This window comes from Megalobrama amblycephala, linkage group LG12 (genome assembly GCF_018812025.1).
Source record: "Megalobrama amblycephala isolate DHTTF-2021 linkage group LG12, ASM1881202v1, whole genome shotgun sequence".
NCBI classification, from domain to species: Eukaryota; Metazoa; Chordata; class Actinopteri; order Cypriniformes; family Xenocyprididae; genus Megalobrama; species Megalobrama amblycephala.
In genome coordinates this window covers 19,102,855-19,113,394 of record NC_063055.1, presented here as the reverse complement: position 1 = coordinate 19,113,394, position 10,540 = coordinate 19,102,855, and the positions used below count along the sequence as shown (strand labels likewise).

At 36.1% G+C, this 10,540-nt stretch overlaps 1 long non-coding RNA gene across 1 annotated transcript; it reads left to right on the top strand.

The window, feature by feature from the left end:
• The first annotated feature begins 384 nt into the window (after nucleotides 1–384).
• LOC125280568 lies at nucleotides 385–1,313 on the top strand. The gene is made up of 3 exons (XR_007187646.1): nucleotides 385–638; nucleotides 1,033–1,098; nucleotides 1,179–1,313. It is a non-coding gene; the product is annotated as an uncharacterized LOC125280568 (long non-coding RNA).
• Nucleotides 1,314–10,540: the final 9,227 nt, after the last annotated feature.

The window sequence follows — 10,540 nt, the reverse complement described above, 5'->3', positions numbered from 1 at the left end:
TATAACCAGGGCCTTTTTGCCTTGACAGAGGAGTTCTCTGATCTCATTTGTTCAAACCTGCTGGTCTGACGTTTGACATCAGTGTCAGATATGCCAAAAACTATTGGTTCGCAACACCAATTACGAATATTTTCATGTTACGTTAACTGTATTTTTAAGAGTTGAATATTGGTTTACCACCTAAAAAAGGTGCTGTTTGGTGTGTATTCTTATTGAGGGTTGATTATGTGTGCATAAAATGCAGCTATAGCCCACTATCTAGTGCTTCACTGAAAAACATTGCATCACAATGCCCCGGACATGATTTAGTTAATTTCCATACTACATATACACAGAGACAGAGAATAAATCCTGTTCAAATGTAAATAGAATGTTAAAACTTCCATAGCAACAGTAACTAATGCAGTTTTTCAAATAAAAGGAAACTGACAAGATGTGGGAGATGTTAACAAAGGTAGGCCTATCAAAACAAAATTATATATGGGCACTGTGGCTGCCCTATATGCGTGGACTGAAGCCCGACCTCGCTCTGAAAGAGAAGGCCCTGTCTCAACAACAATGGGCGAGGTGGGCTCCATATTTTATTGATATGGAGAGATTGGAAGTGGAACGAATATGGAGGCAGCTGGGTTTTTACGGTAACGTTAATGTGATTTGCATAAACATAATATGAATAATATGAAATGCAATCAAATGAGTAGTCTAGGGGGAAAAATGCACATAATTTAAAGTCATGAAACGGAAGTAGACATAGTATTTTCTTCCCTATTGTAAGGAAGAAATAATATAGAAATTGAAAAAAAAAAAACTGAAAAAAAAAAAAAAACGGTATAGTCTTCACTGTATGAATTGAATATACATTTATTCTTATTAAAGCTACTAAAGTTTTTCAGTCAAGAGCAGTGAGTGATTTTTCTGTCTTTTGTTTGATTAACATTTAAATTGTTCTGAAAAGCTTGATTTGATGTAATGAATTATTAATTTATACTGTGTCTGTTGTTGTTGTTGTTGTTGTTGTTGTTGTTTTTCCAGAAAGAGCAGGACATCGTTTTATATCATCAAAATGACGATTCATTTGAATGAAGTGGATTTTTCAAGGTAAGTTGTGTTTATAAGCAGTAACCTATACAATACTACTGTATGGCAATGTTACCTTATCTAATTCTGTTCTTTTGCAGACTTGTGGACAGAAGACCCCATTATTCTTACCTTTTTGTTTTTACTTCTAATTAATAATAATAATAATTATTATTAATTAGAAGTAAATAAAATTAAATTTCCAATTCAAACACTAATTAAAAATGTTAAATGGATGGGTGTCAATGCTACTGGCTTATGTTCAGATATTTTTATAGAACACTTTATCAGTATTAATGCTACGCAAATGGTAGTAATGTTAAAAAATGCGTAACCTCCTAAGACCCATGTCATTACATATTTTAGAGCATGAGAAACAAATGAGGAAAAACATTTTTGAAAAATAATATTTTATTCATATGTTAGGATATGTCCTCATAAGTGGACACTGGGACTCGGGTGTTTAAAAAATAAAATGTCATGAAATGATATGCAAATGCAAAAACAATAGGATTTTTTATTTTTTTTTATTCACCAATCAATTTATAGGTTTCAGGATTTTTTAAACCAAACTTTGTTTAAAGGTGCCCTAGAATTAAAAATTGAATTTATCTTAGCATAGTTAAATAACAAGAGTTCAGTACATGGAAATGACATATAGTGAGTCTCAAACATCATTGTTTCCCCCTTCTTGTGTATGTACGCCCCCAATATTTGCATACGCCAGCCCATGAGCGAGGCATTACACAAGTGCAGCCAGTATTAACGTCTATCTGTGCACAGCTGAATCATCAGACTAGGTAAGCAAGCAAGAATAATAGTGAAAAATGGCAATAATAACTGACATGATCCATGATAACATGATATTTTTAGTGTTATTTGTAAACTGTCTTTCTAAATGTTAGCATGTTGCTAATGTACTGTTAAATGTGGTTAAAGTTACCATCGTTTCTTACTGTATTCACGGAGACAAGAGCCGTCGTTATTGTCATTATTAAACACTTGCAGTCTGTATAATTCATAAACACAACTTCATTCTTTATAAATCTCTCTAACAGTGTAGCATTAGCCGTTAGCCATGGAGCATAGCCTCAAATTCATTCAGAATCAAATGTAAACATCCAAATAAATACAATACTCACATAATCCGACGCATGCATGCAGTATGCATGACGAACACTTTGTAAAGATCCATTTTGAGGGTTATATTAGCTGTGTAAACTTTGTTTATGCACTGTTTAAGGCAAGCACGAGCTCCGAGCTGAAACTTCACAGACACATTCAGGGGACACCTTAGACTTATATTACATCTTGTAAAAAAACATTCGATGGCACCTTTAAAGATTATTCTCAACTATGTTATGAAAGATATAACAGAATTAATTGATATACCATTTTTCTTTATGCAATATGTGGATAAAATGGCCATACATTCTGAAAATTGAAATTCTGTAGTTAATTACTCACCCTCATGTCATTCCACACCCGTAAGACCTTCATTCATCTTCAGAACACAAAGTAAGATATTTTTGATAAAATCCGATGGCTCAGTGAGGTAAACAAATGATCGCCTTCCAAGTGCTTCCGCCAAAACCGCATTTTCGTATTCTTCAAAAAGTTTACGCTGTATGTCCTTCGCCTTCCCTATTCTACTTATGGAAGGAATGCAGCACCAGTTACATTTTTTCCATTAGTAGAATAGGGAAGGTGTAGGACATACAGCGTAAGCTTTTTGAAGACTACAGAAAGTGGAAGCACTTAGAAAGGCGATCATTTGTTTATATAAATCATATACAATTACATTTTTTAGAAAATGACCGATCGTTTCACTAGATAAGACCCTTATTCCTTGTCTGGTATCATTTAAAGCCCTTTGAAGCTGCACTGAAACTGTAATTTTGACCTTCAACCGTTTGGAGGCCATTGCAGTCCATTATAAGGAGAATAATCCTGGAATGTTTTCATCAAAAACCTTAATTTCTTTTCGACTGAAGAAAGAAAGACATGAACATCTTGGATGACATGGGGGTGAGTAAATTATCAGGAAAATTTAATTTGAAAGTTTGAAATCCTTTAAAACAGCTCATGTGACTACAGTGGTTCAACCTCTGAGGGGCGAGAATACTTTTTGTGCGCCAAAAAATAATAATGACTTTATTCAACAATATCTAGTGATGGGCGATTTCAAAACTCCGCTTTATGAAGTTTCAAAGTTTTACAAATCAAAGTTGTTTCAAATCAGTGCTTCCGAGCGCGTATCAAACTGCCAAAGTCACGTGATTTCAGTAAACAAGGCTTCGTTACGTCATATGTGTTTCGAAATTTCAATGGTTCACCACTGGGGGATGTGACTTTAGCAGTTTGATACACACTCCGAACCACTGATTCGAAACAAAAGATTCATTAAGTTTGTGTTACGAACATGAACGAAGGTCTTACGGGTGTGAAACAACATGAGGGTGAGATATTAATGACAGAATTTTCATTTTTGGGTGAACTAACTAAATTGTGTAAACCCTGTTTTGTGTATTTGTGTAAACCTACCAGCAGGGGGGCCCCTTTTCAAAAAAAATAGCATATAGTATACATAGAGTTGCATGTCGGTTCACATACAGTACATGTCTGAGTCAACAGTATCTATTTTTAGTACGAATACATCCCCAGGTGTGCCATAAATGGCTTATAAGCATGGGCGATGGATCTTGGTTGGAAGTGGGATAACGGTCACAGCTGAACACACAACATTATGTATTCTATTACACATTTCAAGCAATCTAATCCACTATTGGATCAAATAAAGCAAATAAAGCCTCTCTGATTTCAAATTAATTCACAGTTTTAAATGTCCTTTGAGCTAATTGTATGTATTGCTGATTAAATCAGGCTTGCTCGCTCTCTCCCTCTCTCTCTTTCTCACACATACACGCACACACACACCCTCCTCGACCATAATTAAATCTCTCTCTCTCTCTGAATGTTCCCATTCTCCAGGGGTCTCTCACTGCTTGAGGTGTGCTAAAAATAATTCTGGTCATTCAAGTCTAGACTTAACTCTCACCCTCACAAGTGCACACAAGCTACACATTTCTCAAAAGTGTGCAACCACTTTATTGCACCATGTTGCCATTCTTATTTGTATTGCACATTTTTAAGTAACATTCTTAAAAAAGTGACTCTCCCTTTTAGCTCACACTGTTACTATGCTTCCCTGATATTACTTAGCAACAGTCTCCAAGACAACAAAATCAGCCCTCTCCTCCTCATCTTGTTTTACTTTGCCTCTCTTTTTCTTCATTATTATAGACTTAGTTAAGCTAGAAATAATTCATCAACCCCTAAACCTTCTGATTGTGTCATGAAAAAAAGTTGATAGTGGTTTGCAGTGTTGGTTTGCAAACTGATAAAGTAACTCCAATGTATGAGATTTATTTTCTTTGGATTATGTCTGCAGAGAGAAAGCAAATCAGCCATCAAGTGTGAGGAATGCAAATCGTGGCAGTGAAAAGTCAGCTATTTTTAAATGCATCTAAAATTAGACCTGCAGCTCTCCCTAAAAACGAATTATATCAGTGCAGCACCTATGCTTCATACATTGAATTGCATATTGTGGTAGTCTGACTGAATTACATTAATTATATCATCGTAATAGTGACGAACATCATTGTATTTACCATATTACAGCAACAAGAGAGCTGTTCTTCTAATTGGTCGTTTAATTTTCCTTCACAAGACAATATTGTACTGAATACTCAAGGACATAACCTTCTTAATACTGTTACACAGGCTGGATGAACAATAGAATCTTTCAGTATGAAGATTATTGTCCCCAGCTATACTAAATCTCCTATAATAATGACAGTAGAGAGAGAATTAAGAGAGACAGTAAAAGAGAGAGAGGCATCAGCCACAACAATGTCCACTATAATCTCCTCATCAATAAAGCTTGCATCTGCTATTGACCAAATCACTTCCTAAACACTTTCTTAGTACTACTGTCTTGTTTTTCACAAACAAAAATAAACTATACTTACAACCCGAATTCCGTAAATGTTTTCTTTTTTTAAAATTTGAATAAAATGAAAACTTTCAAATCACACAAGCCAATATTTTAGTCACAATAGAACATAGATAACATAACAAATGTTTAAACGGTGAAATTTGGCACTTTTATGCACAAAATGAGCTCATTTCAAATTTGATGCCTGCTATAGGTCTCAAAACAGTTGGGACGGGGGCATGTTTACCATGGTGTAGCATCTCCTCTTCTTTTCAAAACAGTTTGAAGACGTATGGGCAACAAGGTTATGAGTTTCTGGAGTTTTGGTGTTGGTATTTGGTCCCATTCTTGCCTGATAGGCTTCCAGCTGCTGAAGAGTTCATGGTCGTCTTTGACGTATTTTTCTCTATAGGTGAAAGATCTGGACTGCAGGCAGGCCAATTCAGCACCCGGACTCTTCTATGATGAAGCTATGCTGTTGTAATAGCTGCAGTATGTGGTTTTGCATTGTCCTGCTGAAGTACACAAGGCCTTCCCTGAAATACACGTCGTCTGGAGGGGAGCATATGTTGCTGTAAAACCTGTATATACCTTTCAGCATTCATAGTGCCTTCTAAAATACGCAAGCTGCCCATACCGTATGCACTTATGCACCCCCATACCATCACATATGCTGGCTTTTGAACTGAATGCTGATAACAGGCTGGAAGGTCTCCGTCCTCTTTAGCCCGGAGGACTCGGCGTCCATGATTTCCAACAAGTATGTCAAATTTGGACTCGTATGACCATAGAAGACTTTTCCACTTTGAAACAGTCCATTTTAAATGAGCCTTGGCCCACAGGACACGACGGCGCTTCTGGACCATGTTCACATATGGCTTCCTTTTTGCATGATAGAGCTTTAGTTGGCATCTGCAGATGGCACGGTGGATTGTGTTTACTGACAGTGTTTTCTGGAAGTATTCCTGGGCCAATTTAGTAATGTCATTGACACAATCATGCCGATTAGTGATGTACTGCTGTCTGAGAGCCCGAAGATCACGGGAATCCAATAAAGGTCTTCGGCCTTGTCCCTTACGCACAGAGATTTCTCCAGTTATGTTATGGATTGTAGATGTTGAGATGATGAGATTTGCAAAGCCTTTGCAATTTAATGTTAAGGAACATTATTTTGTGGAAGTATTCCACAATCTTTTTACGCACTCTTTCACAGCTCTGCCCATCTTTACTTCTGAGAGACTCTGCCTCTCTAAGACATCCCTTTTATAGCTAATCATGTTACAGGCCTGATATCAATTAACTTAATTAGTTGCTAGATGTTCTCTCAGCTGAATCTTTTCAAAATTTCTTGCTTTTTCAGCCATTTGTTACCCCCGTGCCAACTTTTTTGAGACCTGTAGCAGTCATAAAAAATTTGAAATTAGCTCTTTTAGTGGATAAAAGTGTAAGATTTCTCAGTTTAAACATTTGCTGTTATCTATGTTCTATTGTGAATAAAATATTGGCTCCTGTGATTTGAAAGTCTTTTAGTTTTCAATTTATTCAAATTTAAAAGACATCCCAACATTTCTTGAATTCGGTTTGTAAAACAAGATCAATTTACTAAGATGTTTTAGCGAATACACCACCGTTCAAAACTTTTATTCAGCAATGATGCATTAAAGGGTTAGTTCACCCCAAAATGAAAATTCTGTCAGTAATCACTCACCCTCATGTTGTTCCAAACTTGTAAGATTTTCGTACATCTTTGGAACACAAATGAAGAAATTTTGATGACGTTTGAGCTTCCGAAAGAGGTTTGTTCTTGTGTGACATTTAGGTTCAGATGAGCTTCTACTTATGTTCGCTCATCAATGTTTACATGCAAGTAAAAGCCTAAATTACATTTTTTCATCATAACAAGTGATCGATTCTCTTTAGAAAATTTGGACTAAACCGTTAAATTCATATGGATTAGTTTTCCGATCTATTTATGGAGTTTTTGAACCGTCAAAGTGGTAGTTACAAAAGCAGTCAATTAAGGAAATCTGACAGCAGTCATTAAAAAGAAATTAATTTGTCTTCTGAAGATGAACGAAAGTCTTATGGGTGTGGAACGATATGAGGGTGAGTGATTTATGGCAGAATTTTCATTTTGGGGTGAACTAACCCTTTAAGTTATTTCAAAAGGTCCTTACATCCTACAACAGCAAAAGAACCAAAACCCACAACAACACTGACCAATACAATAAATATGGTAAACAATAGGATAAAAACAACAAATTATTTCTATGTTTTAAGTTTTGTTACAAGCTGTTCCTACATTGGCATTAAAAAAGCAATTCATACATGAAAATTCTTACATATAGCCCCTTTAAAATGAAGTGACAGTAAAGACATTTATGTTACAAAATTCTATTTCTATTTCAAATAAAGTCTATTCTTTTGAACTTTCTATTCCTGAAAAAAGGTTTCTATAAAATATTAAGCAGCACAGCTGTTTTCAACTTGGATAATAAGAAATGTTCCTTGAGAAAGAAAATCAGCATATTAGAATGGTTTCTGAAGGATCATGTGATACTCATGACTGGAGTAATGATGCTGAAAATTCACCTTTACCAGGAATAAATTACATTTTAAAATATATTAGAATAGAAAACAGTTATTTTAAATTGTAATAATATTTCACAATATTACAGATTTTTACAATTTTTTGAGCAAATACATGCAGTCTTGGTGAGCATAAAAGTAGTAGTGCATATTTTAAAAGTAGTAGTGCATATTGAAATTTTTAAATGTGTTTTAAAAAAAATAAATGCTCAGTCTGTTCCTCAGACAAAACTATTGTATAGAATCAGAAGTGCACAAGTCTTCTGGACCGCTTTTACAGTGTTTTTGAAGCGTGACAGCCCCAGTCCCCATTGACATACATTATATAGCATTATAGTTGCAAGAATATTCTTCTAAAATGTGGGTTTTATGTTTCTGGGTTTCGAGGAAATAAAGTAATATAGGGTTTAAACAACATAATGGTGACTAAATGCTTTTTAATGACAGAATTTTCAATTTTGGGTGTCTACTGTCCCTATAAATCCAGTCTTTTAGGAAGGAAGCATCCACAAGATTAGCAATATAATCATAGTTATGACAGGATATTTTTAGAAATTATAGTTTCAACTTTTTACCGTGAGGATCACCATGAGAATTGTGCTCCCAGCCCCTGAGGTAGTGAGGCTGCCCTGAGAAAAAGTTTAATTGGCAATGTTCATTCAGACAGTAGAAAGAGTGATGGAGAAGAGAGAGGGAGAAAACTAATGCTTATTCAGTCAGTCCAGCAGACTCATTAAACGCAGCGTAAAGGGCACTGAGACGGCATGGTGTAGGACAGACACAGCTGCACAGACTAGCACTCTGTTAACACCGTACAGTGCCTCAAGGCTAAATGGATCATTGCCTGTCAATAAGACGTTGCATGTGCTGGTACAAGAATGACGTGGGATTGGCTGAACATTTTCAGAGCTTTATGATGATTGTACATAATAATAAGAAAGGGGGAAAATGATTCTATTATATTCTAATAGGATTTTTTATGAATATAATAGACTATATACTAGACTATAATAGAATTTTTGACTGACTGAGTGAATGAATATCCGAGTAACTGAAAATGATGGAAATAACTACTGTATAAATGTTATGTTTCGGTTGCAATAAATGTAAAAGGATCTATTTGTGGCTGTGTGGATCAAAACACTAAGAACACTATGAAACAAAATAACTGGACATATAAACAATCCAAAACTGGTCTCCTTGGCTGATACATGACAAGCAGGGCTGTCTGGAACAATTCACTTACGTGGAATAAGCAGGGGAGCTGGGAGGCAGGGCGGGAACACAAACTCTAACACTATGAAAACATTACATTTTCTGTACAATTAACAATTAAGAACTATTAACAAATATACTTATATAATATCTGCTGAGGGGAAAATTGAATGCTGGAAAAGGACATACTGTTTCTGTCAAAGAAATGTTTTAAGTGAACACTCTATCAAAGTCTATAGAGTAACACCTGACACGTCACTCGTGTTGTTTTGAATGGGAGAAAGTGCAACGTGCAATATGGCGGAATAAGTCCCGCCTTCTAAATAAGAGCCAGTTTCCGATTGGTAAAGTCATCGCGTCACCTTAGCAGCCATTAGAAGCTCTGGTTCCTATAAAAACAGTCAAACGCGCGCCTCCGAAGTGAGACACGAGAGACGCGCATTTAGGATTGCACATGCGCATTGGCTTGATCCAGCCTAAAAAAAAAAAACTTTTTTTTTTTCATGATTTGAGCGATTAGAAACCAAATTTATGAGACAGTTGTTGTCAGATTTCATTGGTGACTTCAAATATGAAATTTAATCGAAAGCTTGGCAAACAGCTTTGGAGAATTTAATGTTTCCCCATTCAAAGAGATAGAAGCTGCACTTGAATGCCCGAGAGATGTTTCAAAGAAGGCCGCCGAGTGAAATGACTTGTCTTAAAGGGACTTTGACTCTATGCAGTTGGTTTCATACTTAGAAGTCTAACCCAGAACTAGACAAGAACAGTTTATCAAGGCAAACTTTGGATGACAAAGTCCTTTAAACTGTTATAGCCAAGGACTTAAAACATTAAGATCTAAGAGGAATTACAGTCAGAAATCATCAATAGAAGTCTATAGGATGTTTGATCTTCCACTACAAAAAATCTGTAAGTCTGATCTGCTAGAAAAGATCAAATAACTCGAGTGAGAACAGAATGAAGCTATGTGCTCGGTTTGGTGGATGTAGCCGATGAAAAACTCTACTCTAATCCAATGCATTTATTTAATTGGTTTCTGGAAGCAGATTTTAGTCATACGTTTTAGACCTCAAGCAGTTCTAGGAACAGTTCTAGGAACTCAGTTACTACTCCCTGGGAACTAATTTCTCCCCCAGGCCCTGTTCCTGGTTGCATTCGCACTGGGAATAGGAACTTTGAATCGGCTGACAGCAGCGTCTTTAGGCGAGGCATTTACAAAAGCTAAAAACCGGTGAATGGAGAATGCCGTGATCGGAGCTGTGTTTGTTGTGTGTTGTGGGTTTCGTGATAACAGAGATGGAATGTAAACACATAATCAATGCAACTGAAAGAGTAAAAAGTGGGGCTAAGAGCAAAATCTCCTATGACAACTTTCAGTATTACATATCATCAAAGCAGAGAAAAGAACACAACCCTGCAGACAACAGGTAAATGCTGTTGTTGCTGTTTTCCATGTTCATGAAGTAAATCACATGGCTTTTTAAAAATGCCAGGTGTCAATGTTTGACATCCTTTTGACCAATCAATGTACACTCACGTCATTAATAGTTCCCTTTCATGGGAACTATCGACGCTACGTCAATGACGTGATGGGAACCCATCACGTCATTGATGTAGCGTCACGTTCCCTTACTCAGGGAACAAGGGTTACATCAGTAA